Source organism: Schistocerca piceifrons, chromosome 7, assembly GCF_021461385.2.
Source record: "Schistocerca piceifrons isolate TAMUIC-IGC-003096 chromosome 7, iqSchPice1.1, whole genome shotgun sequence".
NCBI lineage: Eukaryota > Metazoa > Arthropoda > Insecta > Orthoptera > Acrididae > Schistocerca > Schistocerca piceifrons.
Genome location: NC_060144.1, coordinates 591558897 through 591580668, shown reverse-complemented (window position 1 = coordinate 591580668; position 21772 = coordinate 591558897).

Genomic DNA, 21772 nt, shown 5'->3' with positions numbered 1-21772 from the left:
GCTCTTGCAAGAATTGCTACGACAGCTCTTTTAATGGGGTTGAGAGCACTGTCAATTTTACATCTCTTTTCGAGCTGTTTTCGAGACCTTTTACCGTTTCAGTTGAATACCCCCATGTGCCTGTGCAGATGGAAGTTGTTGACCTGCAACGTAATTCCAGTTTTAGTTCAAAGCTTGTTTCATTAAAACTGACCAGAACGTCTTCATAGCTTTTCTCAGGTAGATTTTCCAAGACTCTATAATGAGGTTGTGAAAGTGCTACATTACGATCGACGTATTTGTGTGAAAGACGTTTTTTCGATTATGGAACTAAAAAAGTCACGGTTACATGGCAATTTGAGTGTGAAACTATGTGAAATTTTCTGCATCTGTACGTATGCCGACAGTTAGTACAAAACAAAAACCTCAGCAGTTTGGTCCCATACGACCTTACCGCAAATTTCCAAAATTGTTCAGAAATTTCACTAAATTCGACCAAAGAAGTAAACAATCATGCACGAACAGCGCCTATTAGACAGAGGTGGTCCACCAGGAAGGAGGTACACGTCTCGTATCGTTTGTAGTTCAACCATGCCCAGGGGCCAATACCGCAGTTCGATCGTGCCCGCATTGTTACTTTCTGCCAGGAAGAGCTCTCAACGAGGGAAGTGTTCAGGCGTCTCCAAGTAAACCGAAGCGATATTGTTCGGACATGGGGAGATACAGAGAGACAGGAACTGTCGATGGCATGCCTTACTCAGGGCTACTGCTGCAGTGGATAACCGCTACCTACGGATCATGGATCGGAGGAACCATGACAGCAACGCCACCATGTTGAATAATTCTTTTCGTGCAGCCACAGGACGTCATGTTACTACTCAAACCGTGCGCAATAGGCCGCATGATGCGCAACTTCAATCCCGACATCCATGGCGAGGTCCATCTTTGCAATCACGACACCATGCAGCGCGGAACAGATGGGCCCAACAACATGCCAAATGGACCGTTCAGGATTGGCATCGCATTCTCTTCACTGATGGGTGTCACATACGTCTTCAACCAGACAAACGTCGGAGACTTGTTTGGAGGCAACCCAGTCAGTCTGAACGCCTTAGACACACTGTCCAGCGAGTGCAGAAAAGTGGAGGTTCCCTGTTGTTTGGGGGGGGGGGGGCATCATGCAGGGCCGACGTTTGTCGCTGGTGGTCATGGAAGGCGCTATAACGCCTGTACGAAACGTGAAGCCATCCTCCGACCGATAGCGCAACCATATTGGCAGCTTATTGTCGAGGCATTCGCCTTCATGGGCGACAATTCGCGCCCCCATCGTGCACATCTTGTCATTGATTTCCTTCAGGATAACGACATCGCTCGACTGGAGTGGACAGCATGTTCTCCAGACGTGAACCCTATCGAACATGCTTGGGATAGACTGAAAAGGGCTGTTTATGGACTATGTAACCCACCAACCACTCTGAGGGATCTACGCCGAATCGCCGCTAAGGAGTGGTACAATCTGGACCAACAGTGCCTTGGTAAACTTGTGAATCGTATGCCACGATGAATACAGGCATGCATCAATGCAAGAGGACGTGCTACTGGGTGTTACTGAGAGGTACCAGTGCGTACAGCAGTCTGGACCACCACCTCTGAACGTCTCCTTGTTGGTGGTTCAACATGCAGTGTGTGGTTTGCATGAGCAATAAAAAGATGTTTATGTTTTCTGTACAGGTTCCGGAACTCTCGGAACTGAGATGCTGCAAAACTTTTTTTGGTGTGTGGATTATGTCTTTCATGAGCCAAAAATAATTAACTAATATTGAAAACTCGTTTTGTTTGTGAACTGTGTTGTTGAGAAATGTGAAATATAAAACCAAGTCGTATACAGTACCACTGTACTGCCATTTAAATGCGGCACATTCGCTGTTTTCCCCTCTTCCCTTTCCTCACGCTCATACAGGGAGGCGTCGCAGTGGAGGGAAAGTGAAGCAAGGCTGAGCACTTCGGCACTCGGGCCAGGGCATGGCCCGCGAGCCGAAGTCTTGGCCATCCCTGCCTTAGAGGCCAAGCCCGAGCACAGCTCGCATCGTAACATTGTGTGAAAAAACTGCTCCCAATCGTAGTTTTTCGATACGTGAACCACCTATCGCTCAAAAACTTGTCTCATTTCGTACGAGAACAATGTACGGACCATCGCTACTTGGCCCTTGACTGGTGCTGCCATCTGTTGTCAATTTCTGTAATTATTTCGAAAGAAACGTTAGCGAACTTAACTGTTTCTGTCACGAATGGCTGACCAATTTGATCGCAGTGGTGTAATTTCGTGCATGTACTCGTCAAGTTTCACAACTTGCTCTCGTTCGGCTACAAATATTTCGTGTTTGTTGAGTGAGCAGTTATTTTTGAAGCTCAAGAGGGCGAAATTGCTCAATAACTCACCTCCCACCTCTCGTCATTATTTTAAAATGTGTCCTCTGTCAAAGAACAGAAGTAAATATGAAGAACAAATCTTGCAGCTTTGAGTTCCGGCGTATCGACAAGCGCCAACACGAAGATGAAGAATGCAAGAGCAGAGAGCGCTGTGGGACGACGTCAGCCAATAGCACGCTGACTAGGACCTCACCATGACGGGAGAACCGTCTACCCGAAGAGACTACAGGGTGAAAAGTATTTAAACTGACAAACTCTGGGAGGTTGTAGGGGACATCAAAACAAATATTTTTCCCTAATGTCATTTTTTCCTATGAGGAGTATTTAAGCCGGTAGAGGAAGATTTCTCTGGCGACAAATTAATTAAACCAACAAAAAAGTCCAGAGGAGACATATCTGGGGACCCAGCAGGCCATGGTACAGGACCACCTCTGGCAATCCACTTTCTGGGAACCGTCGGTCCAGGAATCGACGCACACGACGACTGAAATGTGCCGGCGCCCCGTCTTGTTGGAACCACGTGGGTTGTCTTGTAGGGAGCGGGACGTTTTCCAGCAATTCCGGCAATACTCTGGCGAGAAAATGGTAATAGTGCCTGCCATTTAATGGCCTAGGTAGCAGATACGGCCCAATTAAACAGTCCCCAACAACACCGACCCACACATTAACGAAGAACTGCACTTGATGAGCGCTAGTAACTGTGGCATGTGAGTTATCCTCACTTCAATCATGCGAATTGTGCATGTTGAAGACTCCATCACGCTCGAACGTTGCTTCATCGGTAAACAACACAGAGGATGGAAATATAGGATGCGTTTCACAGTGTCCCAGGTACCACTGCGAAAACTGTGCTCTGGGTGGATAATCAACTGGTTCCAGGTTGTGGACACGCTGTAAGTGTATTGGACGTAACACTTGCTCTCCAAGGACTGTTCTTTGCACGAGTGCTGATTGAAGGATTCCGCTCCACATGCTGCAAGACAGCTTCCTCAAATTGTAGCGTTCTTACCGTGCGACGGCGTCCCTGTCCGGATAATCTGCTAAATGACCCGGTCTCACGAAGACAAAGGTCGTATGATGCGGGATACGGCGATTAGGATATTGTTGTTGATAAACCAGCTGTGCAGCTCGTCCGTTGTGCTCTACGTAGTACGCACCAACCGTATCAGTGTACTCACTCCAGGTGTATCGCTCCATTAGTAAACAGAGACAATGCACTGCTACACTGGTGGACAGCAGTTTCTACAACTGAAGAGCGTAATACGCCCTCTAACAACTGAAGATGGTAATACAGCCTCTAACAAGTGAAGAGCGTAATACGGCCTCCACCGGTTTAAATAATCCTCTTAGGATAAAATGACATTAGGTAAAATATTTGTTTTGATGTCCCCTACAACCTCCCAGAGTTTGTCGGTTTAAATACTTTTCCTCCTGTGTAAGTGCCGCTCACGCCAGCCTCGGCCGGACAGTAGGAGACGGACATTGGCAGAGGCACTAGCAGAGAGGACTAGAAGAGCAGTGACTTCTGAGCGCGTGTGAATGACTTGCATGGACATTGTAATTAGCGAAGGACTTTGGTTATTTGCATGGCGCCATTTGCTTGCGACCCAAAGTTGATTATTGTCAGTTTACTTTATTGTAATAAAAACCATTAATATGATTTGCTGGAATTGTTGTATGACTATCCGAGAAAGCAGCATCCTTTAGGCAACCTACAAGAGACGAGTGGGTAGGACCCCAGACTTCGTCCATTTTTAATATGTATTACTCTTGAAAGGTACATCAATTACTTATGCGCCAGTAGCGTTGTAAATAATGTAATATATGACCGGTTTCCTAGAAATGATATTCTTCTAAGAGGCCAGTCTCCAGACTGTTAAAGGCATCCTGTCACGGGACGTGAAAACGTACGTGGCCGAGAAGATAGTGACGTCACAGCGTAGAACTCCACTTTCCAACCTAGATTGCAGAGCGTGAAATAAAGAACCTGGCATGTCAGATTTGTGCCTTGTCGAGAGGAACGCGGCCAGTGAAATGCGACATCGTTTTACGTTAAAAGCAGGGTATAGAAACCGCCATATTGTATGGCGTTAAAGATTGCATTTGGTGGGTAATCATTCCGGTAGGTACGAAATATTAATATAAGCTGTTTCAAAGCACCAGTAGAAAAAGAATCTCTCGAAAGCACGTCATTTTTTATAATAAAATGACAGGAAACTACATATGGGTATGTAGTTGACTATTTAGTATTATAACTTTTGTGTTACCAAAGTATACCGTTTCAGTGCTACGATACAGTGATGATCTATCAAAAGCGCGTCTTTCAGATACAATTTGCATATTAAATATCTAATAATGAGATCTGTAGATACACTCTTTACACATTGTAGATCACATAAGAACATTCGATTATTATTTAGAAGTTGTAGCGCAGTGGATAGAATCGAGGTAGTGGATTCGTGTCTGCCATCTTCCAAACATTTTCTTCATCATTTCTTTTCTAAGAGACCCTGCGTCTTCTTTATTCATTTAATAGAAGTATTATCTCAACAATCGATGTTATTATTATAAATAACGTATTTACTGCAATTCTTACTTGAAAGGCCTGGAATGTTTTCTCAGTGGCCAGAAATCTTATTGTGGCTGCCAGGCTATGTCCGAAAGCAAACACAAGCTACACACTGACAGTTTTCGCTGTGAATTACATATACCTATCTCTGGGTTAATAGACTGGTTCATATTTGCATCTTGCCTGTAAATATATTTCCCGCTGATGGTGAGCAGCTTCGACAAAATCTCTTCTTCCATTCGAATGAAATTATGAAACGACTCTCGACCTTGAAAACTATGTGATGCAGTACGTCATTTCAGACTGTTGGTGGTAAATGCAACCTCGAAAATACGGATATTATGCATGCGCAGACTGACATTGCTCATTATACCTTAACTATACTCAATTTAAAACCAAACGTGGGGTGAAAATTCAATTGAGTTAACGAATAATTTATCCTAGTATGTGTCTCAGATAGTCGTGCAGCATTATGTAGTGTTTCTCTACCAGATATTCGCAGTTAAAGCCACCGACGACTCGAGAACGTTCTTCGCTCCGCTATACTTCGACAATCGCTATGTTAACGCAGCTATTTTACGTGTGTCCATTTTCATGAGGAAACTGTGTAATCTGTGAAGCAAATGAAGCCGAAAACGGCCGATGCAGAGTGAAGATCATGTCAACTAAGGCGACCACATTTCAGGAAGTCGAGGCTGGGACAATTTTATTACAAGTGCAGTGTTACGTGCAGTGTAAGAGCATTCCTGCTTAGCTACCTTCAGTTTCTGGGGTGTCAAGCGGCGCGTTCGAGCGTGTAGTGGTAGCCCAGGTGTAGTCAAAATATAGTGAACTGTAGAGTGCTGCACAGGTGCTGGTGTGGGAGTCTGGCATGTGATCTCTGGGAACTGTCTGAGGAGCTCTGTAAACAGAGAACCACCAGTAACCACTCGTACGTGCTAGCACAAGCAATCTGCCGCCCATCGAGCAGTAGTTGGTTATCTCCTCTACACGTGGTACCGAAGAAGAATAACGGATGGCGTCCATGTGGCGACTACGAACAGCTCAACGCCAGAACCATTCCAGATCATTATCCAGCCCTCCTTACCGAAGATTTTACCTTCAATGATCACAGTAGGCGAATCTTTTCTACATTGGACTCAGTTCGTGAGTTTTTCCAGACACCTGTAGCACCTTACGACTTTGCTAAGACTGCCGTCTGCACGCCGTTCGGACTTTTGGAGTTTGTAATGCTGCCCAAATGTTCCAACGGTTCATGGGTGAAGTGACACGTGGCTTACACTTCTGTTATGTGTATATTGACGACATTTTGGTCATGTCAAATTCAGAGGCAGAACACCTATCACACTTAACGACAGATCTTCAATTGTTTACGTGCACATGGCCTGCTCATCAACCCGTCGAAGTGCATTTTTGGAGCAGCTGAAGTACAGTTCCTAGGCTACGCAATCAACGCTCAAGGAATACGGCCACCACAGGAGAAAGTAGACGCCATACTGAATTTTCCCCAGCCTATGACGGTTAAAGAATTATGTAGATTTCTTGGCATCACCAATTTTTAGCCGGCTGGAGTGGCCGAGGGGTTCTAGGCGCTACAGTCTGGAACCGCGAGACCGCTACGGTCGCAGGTTCGAATCCTGCCTCGGGCATGGATGTGTGTGATGTCCTTGGTTTAGTTAGGTTTAAGTAGTTCTAAGTTCTAGTGGATTGATCACCTCAGAAATTAAGTCCCATAGTGCTCAGAGCCATTGGAACCATTATTAAACCAATTTTTACCATCGGTTCGTTAGCAATCATGCCTTCCTAGCTGCACCACTGAATAAGTTCTTGCAAGGTTCACCGAAGCCGAAAGACAAACTCCAATCGGACAGTGAAGCCGAGTTGGCATTTAACAAGCTGAAGGCTGCCCCCGCAGAAGCTACATTCTTAGCGTACCTAGTTCCGGAGACGCCTCTCGCCCTGGTGGTCGACGCATCTGCCGCTGCAATCGGTGCTGCACTGCAACAGCAAACAGACGGCCACTGGCAGCCCTTACCCTTTTTCAGTAAAAAGATATCGCCATCTCAGCAGAATTGGTCCACATATGATCGCGAATGTATGCTGCAAGTGCTGCTATTAAGAAATTTCGTCACAAGTTGAAAGGACAGCAGCTCACTCTCTTCCAAGACCATAAGCCACTAATATATGCTTTCCGCTAGCGTCCTGAGAAGGCATCGCCACGTCAGCTGCGACACCTCGACTGTATCGGACAGCTCACCACCAATACTGTCCACGTCGAAGGAGAACTAAATGTGCCAGTTGATGCACTCTCCAGGATTGAAGTAGTTGATTTTGAAGCTCTCGTCGTAGTGCAACAATCTGATAGTGTGCTCCGAGATTTGTTGGCGCAACCATCGGGCCTACAGCTTGGCCGTATTACACTGCCACTCTCAACTGTGCTGCTTTATTGTGATGTCGCCATCAACAAATCGAGACCTTTTGTGACTACTGACTTTCTCCAACAGGTAATCGCCTCTTTACATAACTTGTGGCACCCTGGAATACGAACCTCTACCAACACGGTGAAGCGAGCTTTTGTCTGGCCACTCATGGACAAAGATTGCAAGCAATATGTGCGACAATGTGTGGCTTGTCAACGGAATAAAGTTAGCCGGCACGTTAGGTCACCGCTTGGCACATTTCTTCCTCCAAATCAGAGATTTGATCATGTCCACCTAGACCTACAGCAAAATACTAACGCGAATTCTTTACAGACGAATGCAAAAACTGGTAGAAGCTGACCTCGGCGAAGATCAGTTTGGATTCCGCAAAAATGTTGGAACACGTGAGACAATACTGACCTAGGGTCTTAGAAAATAGATTAAGGAAAGGCAAACCTACATTTCTAGCATTTGTAGACTTAGAGAAAGGTTGTATGGAGTGTAGCTATGTATGAAAGTGAAACATGGACGATAAATACACTCCTGGAAATTGAAATAAGAACACCGTGAATTCATTGTCCCAGGAAGGGGAAACTTTATTGACACATTCCTGGGATCAGATACATCACATGATCACACTGACAGAACCACAGGCACGTAGACACAGGCAACAGAGCATGCACAATGTCGGCACTAGTACAGTGTATATCCACCTTTCGCAGCAATGCAGGCTGCTATTCTCCCATGGAGACGATCGTAGAGATGCTGGATGTAGTCCTGTGGAATGGCTTGCCATGCCATTTCCACCTGGCGCCTCAGTTGGACCAGCGTTCGTGCTGGACGTGCAGACCGCGTGAGACGACGCTTCATCCAGTCCCAAACATGCTCAATGGGGGACAGATCCGGAGATCTTGCTGGCCAGGGTAGTTGACTTACACCTTCTAGAGCACGTTGGGTGGCACGGGATACATGCGGACGTGCATTGTCCTGTTGGAACAGCAAGTTCCCTTGCCGGTCTAGGAATGGTAGAACGATGGGTTCGATGACGGTTTGGATGTACCGTGCACTATTCAGTGTCCCCTCGACGATCACCAGTGGTGTACGGCCAGTGTAGGAGATCGCTCCCCACACCATGATGCCGGGTGTTGGCCCTGTGTGCCTCGGTCGTATGCAGTCCTGATTGTGGCGCTCACCTGCACGGCGCCAAACACGCATACGACCATCATTGGCACCAAGGCAGAAGCGACTCTCATCGCTGAAGACGACACGTCTCCATTCGTCCCTCCATTCACGCCTGTCGCGACACCACTGGAGGCTGGCTGCACGATGTTGGGGCGTGAGCGGAAGACGGCCTAACGGTGTGCGGGACCGTAGCCCAGCTTCATGGAGACGGTTGCGAATGGTCCTCGCCGATACCCCAGGAGCAGCAGTGTCCCTAATTTGCTGGGAAGTGGCGGTGCGGTCCCCTACGGCACTGCGTAGGATCCTACGGTCTTGGCGTGCATCCGTGCGTCGCTGCGGTCCGGTCCCAGGTCGACGGGCACGTGCACCTTCCGCCGACCACTGGTGACAACATCGATGTACTGTGGAGACCTCACGCCACACGCGTTGAGCAATTCGGCGGTACGTCCACCCGGCCTCCCGCATGCCCACTATACGCCCTCGCTCAAAGTCCGTCAACTGCACATACGGTTCACGTCCACGCTGTCGCGGCATGCTACCAGTGTTAAAGACTGCGATGGAGCTCCGTATGCCACGGCAAACTGGCTGACACTGACGGCGGCGGTGCACAAATGCTGCGCAGCTAGCGCCATTCGAAGGCCAACACCGCGGTTCCTGGTGTGTCCGCTGTGCCGTGCGTGTGATCATTGCTTGTACAGCCCTCTCGCAGTGTCCGGAGCAAGTATGGTGGGTCTGACACACCAGTGTCAATGTGTTCTTTTTTCCATTTCCAGGAGTGTAGTTTGGACAAGAAGAGAACAGAAGCTTTCGAAATGTGGTGCTACAGAAGAATGCTGAAGATTAGATGGGTAGATCACATAACTAATGAGGAAGTATTGAATAGGATTGGGGAGAAGAGAAGTTTGTGGCACAACTTGTCCAGAAGAAGGGATCGGTTGGTAGGACATGTTCTGAGACATCAAGGGATCACCAATTTAGTATTGGAGGGCAGCGTGGAGGGTAAAGCAGATTCAGAAGGATGTAGGTTGCAGTAGGTACTGGGAGATGAAGGAGCTTGCACAGGATAGAGTAGCATGGAGAGCTGCATCAAACCAGCCACAGGACTGAAGACAACAACAACAACAACAACCTAGACCTAGGAGGATTTCTCCCACCATCGGAAGGATACACCTACTGCCTTACAGCCATCGATCGTTTTACACGTTGGCCCGAGGTGTTCCCGACCGCCGACATCACCGCCGAAACTGTGGCGACTGCATTCTTCAGGGGATGGATTGCCCGTTTCGGAGTTCCTTTACGAATCACAACAGACCAAGGAAGACAGTTTGAGTCGTATTTGTTCAAATCACTCTCTGTCCTACTGGGTACAAGGCGCATTAGGACTACGGCTTACCACCTATTAGCAAACTGTTTAACTGAAGGCATGCACCGCCAATTGAAAGTGTCGCTTCGATGTCGCGACTCACAGCGGTCGACAGAGACGTTGCCCATTGTCCTCCTGGGTCTCGGTGCGTCGCTGAAAGAAGACCTGGACGCCACGACTGCAGAAATTGTTTATGGCCAGCCGATACGATTTCCTGGCGAGTCCTTTGCTAATGTGCCAGACAACGGCATTAACACGTCAGATTTTATACAAAAGCTGCGTAGACAAATCCGGCAACTACGCCCCGTTGCTCCAAGGGATCTGCAGACCCGTCGCCCATTTGTATTTGACGTGCTACGGGAATGCCAATATGTCTTCCTACGGCATGACGCAGTACGCAAGCCGCTGCAGCCACCCTACGACGGACCTTATCGTGTCATCAGTAGGGAGGAGAAGGCAGTCAATGTCGATGTGATGGGTACATCAACCACCGCCTCCGTCGACAGCCTCAAACCAGCTTTCCGCGCTCCCTACACTGGTACAGACGCATCTACACACATTACGGACATGACCGAAGCTTCAGCCACTCCACTTAACGTCACAGGTCAGTCTCCACGGACGTCTGAGGCTATCTCCAAAGCACCATCGGCAGCCTGTGTACCACTTGTTATAACCCGATCCGGACGACATGTCCGTTTCAGCACAAAGTACCGTTGACACTAAAGGGGGGAGTGGTGAAGTGCAGTGCTACGTGCAGTGCAAAGCTATGTGCGAGTGATTGCCATCTGTAATTATTATCTTTGGCGCAGTCAAAATGGCTCTGAGCACTATGGGACTTAACTTCTGAGGTCATCAGTCTCCTAGAACTTAGAACTACTTAATCCTAACTAACCTAAGGACATCACATACAACCATGACAGAGGCAGGATTCGAAACTGCGACCGCAGCGGTCGCGCGGTTCCAGACTGTAGCGCCTAGAGCCGCACGGACACTCCGGCCGGCTTGGCGCAGTCTCTAACCTATGTTTTCTCATCTATGTTTTCTGTTTGATGGATGTTCTTTGGTGTTATTTTGGTAGTAAAGCAGTTGTATGAGTTGCGGTGTGTTTGTACGTTGCAATTAAGTGAGTACAAATGGTTCAAATGGCTCTGAGCACTATGGGACTCAACTGCTGAGGTCAACAGTCCCCTAGAACTTAGAACTGCTTAAACCTAACTAACCTAAGGACATCACACACATCCATGCCCGAGGCAGGATTCGAACCTGAGACCGGAGCGGTCGCTCAGTTCCAGAATGTAGCGCCTAGAACCGCTCGGCCACTCCGGCCGGCTAAGTGAGTACAACCAGTCTCGCAAGACGGTAATTGTTCGGAATGCAACACTGCTCTGTAACTGTTATACATTACTAAAGTGTGCAACGAAGTGAATGGTAGGCACCAAATGATAATACGACAAACAATCCAAAACATAGACACATTCCTAGTTACTGTATAAATGCAATACATTTAAATCTTAAACGTTAGTTAACAGGATATAATACTAGTTTAAGTAGCTACACACAGCTTTAACACTCAACTGTTCATGCCTCCGTGCTTCTATGATGAATGAAATTGATTCGACATATATTTACTTACCTTTAAATTTACATTTAAAAGTTCCTACAATTCCAATCTGTCTCTATTAGGACTGATACTTGTTTTAAAAGTAAATAAATTATTTAATGTATGAGAGATTTTTCCCTAACATATCACATTGTTCAGGACATTGGATATTGAATACGTCACTTATCTCTCCGGAGTTCCTAATTGAAAATGCAGTGCCGTTTGGGCATTGCGGAATTCATCGTAAACAAAGAGAATAATGAACCTGTTGCTTCACGTTCAACAACATTCACGCCAACGAAATTTACATGAAAGCATTAGGGTTACCGTGAAGCAAATACAGCTCAGTAATACCAACATCAGCGCAAGTACACTCCTGGAAATGGAAAAAAGAACACATTGACACCGGTGTGTCAGACCCACCATACTTGCTCCGGACACTGCGAGAGGGCTGTACAAGCAATGATCACACGCACGGCACAGCGGACACACGAGGAACCGCGGTGTTGGCCGTCGAATGGCGCTAGCTGCGCAGCATTTGTGCACCGCCGCCGTCAGTGTCAGCCAGTTTGCCGTGGCATACGGAGCTCCATCGCAGTCTTTAACACTGGTAGCATGCCGCGACAGCGTGGACGTGAACCGTATGTGCAGTTGACGGACTTTGAGCGAGGGCGTATAGTGGGCATGCGGGAGGCCGGGTGGACGTACCGCCGAATTGCTCAACACGTGGGGCGTGAGGTCTCCACAGTACATCGATGTTGTCGCCAGTGGTCGGCGGAAGGTGCACGTGCCCGTCGACCTGGTACCGGACCGCAGCGACGCACGGATGCACGCCAAGACCATAGGATCCTACGCAGTGCCGTAGGGGACCGCACCGCCACTTCCCAGCAAATTAGGGACACTGTTGCTCCTGGGGTATCGGCGAGGACCATTCGCTACCGTCTCCATGAAGCTGGGCTACGGTCCCGCACACCGTTAGGCCGTCTTCCGCTCACGCCCCAACATCGTGCAGCCCGCCTCCAGTGGTGTCGCGACAGGCGTGAATGGCGGGACGAATGGAGACGTGTCGTCTTCAGCGATGAGAGTCGCTACTGCCTTGGTGCCAATGATGGTCGTATGCGTGTTTGGCGCCGTGCAGGTGAGCGCCACAATCAGGACTGCATACGACCGAGGCACACAGGGCCAACACCCGGCATCATGGTGTGGGGATCGATCTCCTACACTGGCCGTACACCACTGGTGATCGTCGATGGGACACTGAATAGTGCATGGTACATCCAAACCGTCATCGAACCCATCGTTCTACCATTCCTAGACCGGCAAGGGAACTTGCTGTTCCAACAGGACAATGCACGTCCGCATGTATCCCGTGCCACCCAACGTGCTCTAGAAGGTGTAAGTCAACTACCCTGGCCAGCAAGATCTCCGGATCTGTCCCCCACTGAGCATGTTTGGGACTGGATGAAGCGTCGTCTCACGCGGTCTGCACGTCCAGCACGAACGCTGGTCCAACTGAGGCGCCAGGTGGAAATGGCATGGCAAGCCGTTCCACAGGACTACATCCAGCACCTCTACGATCGTCTCCATGGGAGAATAGCAGCCTGCATTGCTGCGAAAGGTGGATATACACTGTACTAGTGCCGACATTGTGCATGCTCTGTTGCCTGTGTCTATGTGCCTGTGGTTCTGTCAGTGTGTTCATGTGATGTATCTGACCCCAGGAATGTGTCAATAAAGTTTCCCCTTCCTGGGACAATGAATTCACGGTGTTCTTATTTCAATTTCCAGGAGTGTATTATTGAAGATCTCGAAGTCGAACACAGCATCATGTAGGCCGTGTGAACCCGTTTCATAATCCGACGCGTCATGGTATGTTAGATATACCAGATACTGAAATGAAGTGTGGACAATTTAGAATGCTAGAAATACAAAAAGTGGTTATGTCGAAATCGCACATGACCCAGAATTTGATTTGATTTCCAAAAAACCGTAACATTTAGGCGTCCCAGCAGAATCCGATGGGGACAAGGGGACTGGACTCTTAAACATCGGAACCGTCCTGGATAAATCGAGACATTTGGTCGCTTTACGCTGACCAGCTCGTCCCGTGTCTCTAGTGAGATCGGCGTCCACGCCAACGTTAGCTGCATTGCCCCGTGTGAGGTTAACTTGCACGCCCGATGTTAAAAGTCGGATCGTGACTTACTGGGATTGCTCACTGTACTGTAGTACAGTCGTGTAGGTCATACTGTTCGCTAGAGGTGGAAGTCAGTACCAGATTTCATCTCTGAAGCCAAAAGAGTCCATCGATACGCAACATGGAGTATTAGGAATATCAGTTAAACTGCAATAATTACATTTTCGTCGGAAGCTGAAGGCAAACGTTGTTCACAGAAGACGATTTCTGACCGTCACGCGTCTGTCGACATGTCATATAAAGCATGAACACTCAAGAGATTTTTCAGTTCTGTATCTGTCTCGATCACGAACAGAACTGTGAAACACACAGCAAGTTTTCACAATATCTTCAGCAAATACTGTACACACATTCAAAGGCCGATCAAAAACTCAGCACTCTTTACCAAGAACGCCAAAAGCACATTCAACATATATTCTAGCGTTACAGGGTTCAAATGGCTCTGAGCACTATGCGACTTAACTTCTGAGGTCATCAGTCGCCTAGAACTTAGAACTACTTAAACCTAACTAACCTAAGGACATCACACACATCCATGCCCGAGGCAGGATTCGAACCTGCGACCGTAGCGGTCGCTCGGCTCCAGACTGTAGCGCCTAGAACCGCACGGCCACTCCGGCCGGCAGCGTTACAGGGACTGCATATGAAATGCTCTGATGAGAAATTGTATCCGCATTAACGCAGTAAGAAAAATGATAACCCAAAACGTTAATCACCAACGATAACAAGAGGAAAGTCATCACAGCCTTCATAAAACTGCCTGGTGTCAGGAGTTTTGTTGTCATCGTCAATTAATTTCTTATGCAGCAGGTAATTCTTGAACACAGACCAACCTGGCGATCTTCTATTTGCTCCAGCGTCAATGAACGTGAGTCTGTGGCGGGGCTACCAGAAGGCCAGTAGCAGTAACGAGAAAATGATTGTTGTGTGGTCTTCAGTCCTGAGAGTGGTTTGATGCAGCTCTCCATGCTACTCTATCCTGTGCAAGCTTCTTCATTTCCCAGTACCTACTGCAACCTACATCCTGCTTAATATATTAATCTCTTGGTCTCTCTTGCGATTTGTACCCTGTACGCAGCCCTCCAATACTAAATTTGTGATCCCTTGATGCACAGAACATGTCCTACCAACCGATCCCTTCTTCTAGTCAAGTTGTGCCACAAACTCCTCTTCTCCCCAATTCTATTCAATACCTTCTCATTAGTTATGTGATCTACCCATCTAATCTTCAGCATTCTTCTGTAGCACCACATTTCGAATGCTTCTATTCTCTTCTTGTCTAAACTATTTATCGTCCACGTTTCACTTCCACACATGGCTATACTCCATACAAATACTTTCAGAAACGACTTCCTTACACTTAAATCTATACTCGATGTTAACAAATTTCTCTTCTTCAGAAACGCTTTCCCTGCCATTGCCATTCTACATTTTATATCCTCTCTACTTCGACCATCATCAGTTACTTTTCTCCCCAAATAACAAAACTCCTTTACTGCTTTAAGTGTCTCATTTACTAATCTAATACCGTCAGCATCGCCCGATTTAATTCGACTATATTCCATTATCCTCGTTTTGTATTTGTTGATGTTCATCTTATATCCTCCTTTCAAGACACTGTCTATTCCATGCAACTGCTCTTCCAAGTCCGTTGCTGTCTCTGACAGAATTACATTGTCTTCGGCGAACCTCAAAGTTTTAATTTCTTCTCCATGGATTTTAACACCTACACCGAATTTTTATGTTTCCTTCACTGCTTGGTCAGTATACATATTGAATAAAATCGGGGAGAGGCTACAACCCTCTTTCACTCTCTTTTCAACCACTGCTTCCCTTTCGTGTTTCTCGGCTCTTACAACTGCCATATGGTTTCTGTACAAATTGTAAATAGCCTTTCACTCCCTGTATTTTACCCCTGCCACCTTCAGAATTTGAAAGAAAGTATTCCAGTCAACATTGTCAAAAGCTTTAAGTCTACAAATGGTAGACCGTAGGTTTGCCTTTCCTTAATCTATTTTCTAAGATAAGTCGTAGGGTCAGTATTGCCTCACGTGTTCCAACAATTCTGTGGAATCCAAACTGATCTTCCCCGAGGTCGGCTTCTACCAGTTCTTCCATTCGTCTGTAAAGAATTCGTGTTAGTATTTTGCAGCCGTGGCTTATTAAACTGACAGTTCTGTAATTTTCACATCTTTCAACACCTGCTTTCTTTGGGATTGGAATTATTATATTCTTCTTGAAGTCTGAGGGTATTTTGCCTGTGTCATACAACTTGCTCGCCAGATGGTAGGTGAATGATTTTTTTGTTATAATACAGCGACCCACAGTTAGTTCTCGTACGTTTACCATATGTAGCCGGCTCGCAGTTGCTGCCTTGTCAGCAAACCTTTAACCATTCTCCCGTCGTCAAATGACGGCACCCAGGATTCACTTTTTTATTACCTTTTTTGATTTTCTTGCACAGTGAGAGAAGTGAAAGAGAGGCTTCCTGCTCGTCAGACTCCATGGCGGAATCGTAACTCAGCGGTGCGGTGGCAGCGGCAGATCAAAGCGGCGACAAAGGGCCACTTGTGTTTCCCTGTGAAGGGCCGCAGCCCTGCAGGGAAGCGCCAGTCGGTGCTCTCTCTGCTATACAACACGCCATGCCAATGTACAGGGCGATCGAAAAATCGCACTTGTCAAACAGTAAGCACCTCAGTTACACGTCTTTTTTCATAACCTCACACACATTGTTTGCAGCCTAGGCTCAGAATTGTTGCCCCGCTAAGTAACGCATGCAGCAACTCGCTTTAACACATACGAGGCACTTTACACAGGACGTTGACGCTGATATTGTTAATCTCCTATGTTATGTTAGCCTTCAGCTGTGTCATTGTGTGTGGATTGATTTTACATAACATTCCTTTGAAGTACCCCTGAAGGGAGAATCTGGATAATTGAAATCGGGAGAACGTGGTGACCGTAGCCCTTTGGGGATGTTTAAATCACGTAAAATGTCATCTAAGAAGTTTAGAGTTTCGTAGCATATTTGACAACAGCTACCGTCCTACTGCAACCTGCAACAACGATCATCTGTCTCAAGAAGCGAAAAAAACTATGCAATGATTTAAATAACGAAACTCCCCTGAAGAGAGAATCTGGATACGTTAAATCGGGAGAACATGGTGACCGTAACCCTTTGGGGATGTTTCAATCACCAAAAATGTCACCTAAGAAGTTTAGAGTTTCGTAGCATATTTGACAACAGCTACCGTCCTGCTGCAACCTGCAACAACGATCATCTGTCTCAAGAAGCGAAAAAAACTATCCAATGATTTAAATAACGAAACACTACAACAGTTACGCATTTTTTCATCCCTAAACAAGGAGTTTCGAGAATATTTTCCTCGTCGTCAAGTGCAAATACACCGGTGGAAAAACACCACAACACCAAAGAATAAATAGTATAGAGAAACGAAATTTTAGGAATGCAGTTGTCTTCGTAACATATTGAAGTGGTTAGCATTGCAACATCACAGGTTAGTGTAAGCGCCAGATAAGCCAGTGCTAATGTGAAATCCTGATACGTTAATGACCAGTGTAACCTCCAGAATGTTGAATGCTGTCAAACAAACGTGAATGCATTGTGTTGTACAGGTGCCGGATGTCACTTTGTGGGATGAAGTTGCATGCCTGTTGCGCTTGGTCGGTCAATATAGAGATGACTATTGCCGGTTGTGTGTGACGCTGGAGTTTTCCGATGATGGCCCGTACGTCCTCAATTGAAGACAGATCTGGTGATCGAGCAGGCCACGGCAACATGTCGACACTCCGTAGAGCGTGTTGGGTTACAACAGTGGTATGTGGGCGAGCGTTATCTTCTTTTAAAAACACCCCCTGCAATACTGTTCATGAATGGCAGCACAACAGGTTGAATCACCAGACTGGCGTACAAATTTGCAGTCGGGGTGCGTGGGATAGCCACGAAAGTGCTCCTGCTGTCATAAGAGGTCGCACCCCAGTGAGCCCTCAATTAGGGCGGTTCACAAACAACAACTCAAGTACACATGGTATTCCAAAACGTTTCGAGGAAGTAGGGACCAGGAGGTGCTGTTGAAATAAGACACACTGCTAAAGGTACCTTTTTATTTTAAAGACATTCTCAATAATAAATTTTCTAAGTCTGGCATTTAAAAAAAACAATTTCAAAAACAATTTCCAATAGCTGACAAATTTTCTTTATGAAAAGGAGATTGCACGGTATGACGTTAACAACTTCCCAATGATAAGATTTTAATAACAGTTAAGAAACTCTTTTAAAAATACCTCTATGTAAAGGATATTGCAAGGTTTGACGTTAACAATAAGAAGATTTTAAACTTGTTATATCAGTAAGGGAACCATTTCAAAAAAAAACTTTAAGAAGCTAGCTTGTACCAAGCGAAATAGTTGTCTCTCGCTCGCCAGTTACATAACTTATATTTGTTACAAGATTAACGTGAATAAGCCAGTACAAAAACCTTCACATTAAAGGCAGTTCCCCAAAAAAAATTTACATTAGCTCGGTGAGGGAGTGACACGTGTAAAGGGGCCCAAATCACAATAGGCGCAATAGTTACTAGTGGTCTACAAGGCCACAGCAGATCAACCCCAAAACTTCCATTACAAGCCGCCATCTCCCCGATCTACTCAAAACCAGAAGATGTAGCAGGGGCGGTGCATGTACAGACTGAACCACAGAGACACACGACACCGACCCTAAATCACCCAATCGAGGTGTGAATGTAACGGCCCGGCCAAGAAGATATTACTACATTCCCGCGGACAGGCAAACGAAAACTGTGGTGGGAAGACCCCAACAAAACCACTGGTGAAGTAACTTATACACTTCACTAGAACTTGAAAAACCCACATAAAAACAGTACTCAACTTCTTATACTCCACCACAGCGCCGGGAACACGTTGCACTTCCAAATGCTCGTCAGAGCGAACCGCTGCCAGTGGTTTCACCGGCCGATAAGAAGACATACGGTCCCACGCGCTGATCTCCGGCACCATGGCTTCCAAGCTTCATAATCCACGTACAAGCGGGTAAGGCAGACTCAGCCCCTGACAGCCAAGCACGGGCAAAGCACGTGGCGAGCAGTTGACGACCCCCAACAACAATGCCCCGCTCACGCCACCACCTCTCTCGGTCGCCGCCCAGTACGTACTGCCTAGATCGTCACGCGACCGTACACTAGCTCCACCTACCGCCAGAGGGCGGTAGCGATCCCAAACAGCAACCGAAAGCGTCACCGCAAACACTAGACGCGAAGCGAAAGCACTCCGTCTGGCGCGCTTTTCGAAGCGCCGGACACAACTACGGCTCACCCAGATCACAATTGTTAGCTTTAGGACCAGTGTGTGTGTGGCACGGAGACAGGTTGGTTGCACGCCCTCAACTGCCCCCCCTAACTAACACACGGTCATCACTGGCACCGAGGCAGGACGAGTTTTCCTCAGAAAACGCAACTGGCCTCCACCCTCCCCTCCAAAGAGCTCTCGCTAGACACCACGGAAGTCGCAAATGGCGGCGGTTTTGGGTCAGTGGAATGCTTGCTACAAAGTGTCTATCTCGGAGCTGGCCTTGAAGTAACCGATTGGTAACAGGTCGTTATGTCACTACGGTGCCGCTTCCTGCTCAGATCACTGTTGCAGATGCAGCATGACGCGCTTAAGCCAAACACGATGGTCTTCCTTATCCGTAGTGCCGCGTGACCGTCCGGAGGTCGGTGTTCCTGCGACCGTGCATTCCCGTAACCACCGCTGCCAGAAGTCACGTACAGTGGCTACATTCCTGCCAGGCCTTTCCACAGGATCACAGAAGGAACATCGACCTCCTCGTTGCTCTACTATACAACCTCGTTCAAAGTCAGCGACGTGCTGATGATGGCGTCTTTACGTATGTATTTCGGTAGGGACCGCCTTTACCAAAACGCAGTTTTGTTTTTTAACTCAAACATGTTTCACAACAGTTGCAGCATATTCAGTGGGTTTTTATTTTTCATCTGTCAAAGATAAAAGTTTTCTTTGCTGTTTGTATAAATGTAGCTACTAGTTTTTAAACCGTAATTACAGATATTTGAAAAAACACATAAATTATGAAAAAAATCCTAAAACCAGCTCTCTCTCTCTCTGTCTCTCTCTCTCTCTCTGTCTCTCTCTCTCTCTCTCTCTCTCTCTCTATATATATATATATATATATATATATATATATCCCCCTCTCCACCTTTTCACATAAACACACACACACACACCAAATAAGTAAATAAATCCTATAACCTGCTGTCACCCTCACTCTCTCTCTCTCTCTCTCTCTCTCTCTCTCTCTCTCTCTCTCTCTCTCTCTATCCCTTTTAAAACCCACACCCATGCACGCACTTTCTCTCTCTCTCTCTCTCTCTCTCTCTCTCTCTCACAATTATCATAGACACCGTTGAAAGATTCAGAACAACCGCCAGGAACACCTTCAACTGTTCCACTGTCAGCCATCTTGTTTTTACACCTTCAGCAGTTCCACTACCTGCCATGTTTTGTTTTTACAGCAGGTACACAGTGAAACAGTGACGAAACAGTGACAGAGACAGTTGCAACTCAATATATAGTGTTAGAGAGTGATGAAGGTGAAGGAAAGGAAAAGGTAAGTGAACATTATGTAAATAGACACACACACACACACACACACACACACACACACACATACACAATTAAATACTTTCAGGCATAGAGAAACAAGTTTGCAAATCGCAATTTTGGCTTAAACAATGTATTTACTTTAAGGGGGGTAGGACGTCAAACGGGCTGACTTGGAGCAGGAGAGGCATCACAGGACATGTTAATTTCCAGTGTCTATACTTTTACAAATAAATTCATAAAACTTTGTTAGCATCACCAGCAAGGATACAGGATTCACACTCATTGCTGTGGAAGTTCGGAAACATAGCAAAATAAATTTTTTTTACGTGTGAAGGTCAATCATTTTTTTCACTTACTAATGGCTGCGCTTGTTGCTATAGGTACACTTTTCTTCGTAAGTTAGAGAGATTCTTCGATGAATTTTGCACAGCACTCATACCATTCTTACAGGTGTGTGAAACTCTACAATTTATTTCATTTATGAAAAAACGAATGAGCTGTTATATTTTAAACTTCATGATTAGAAAAAACACAAATTTTATACTTATTTATCTCAATTTTTACCACGGTTTTTAATAGATTTGGAAAATTCTAGAGTGTCATACACCTGTAAGTATGGTTTGTATGCTGTGCAAAATTCATCGAATGATCTCTCTTACTTATGAAGAAAAGTGTACCTATAGCAAGAAATGTTGCCGTTAATAGGTGAAAAAAATGATGAAATTTCACATGTAAAAAAAATTATTTCTTTGTCATTTTCGAAGTTCCACTGCTAAGAGTCTGAATTCTGAATCCTTCCTGGTGATGCTGACAAAGTTTTATGAATTTATTTGTAAGAGTATGGACAGTGGAAATTAAAATGTCCTGTGGTGCCTCTCCTGCTCCAAGTCGGCCCGTTTGACGTCCTACCCCCCTTAACGTACACGTGGTAGCAGATGACAAACTGTGGAACAAAATGGTCACTGTAGAAACACAACACATCAGAAAAACCACACCATATGGTAAAAAGGTATGAATTCATAATTTATATGTTTTTTCAAACACGTGTAGTTACGATTTAAAAAGTAAAATAGCTACATGTATACAGACAGCAAAGAACACTCTTCATCTATAACAGATGAAAAATAAAAGCCCACTGAAGATGCTGCAACTGCAGAGAAACATGTTTGGGTTAAAAAACAAAATTGTGTTTTGCTAAAGGCGGACCCTATCCAAAAACATAAGCATTGTTAAAGCAAACACGAAAGAAAGAGCTGCAACCCCAAGATGATGGCGTTTTTGTCGCCTTAGAGGCATTCTTGAGTAACATCAACTCTCCACGTCCAATCTCAATGGTAACTAACGCTACCACCGTTACAGCGTGTATTTAATCTAA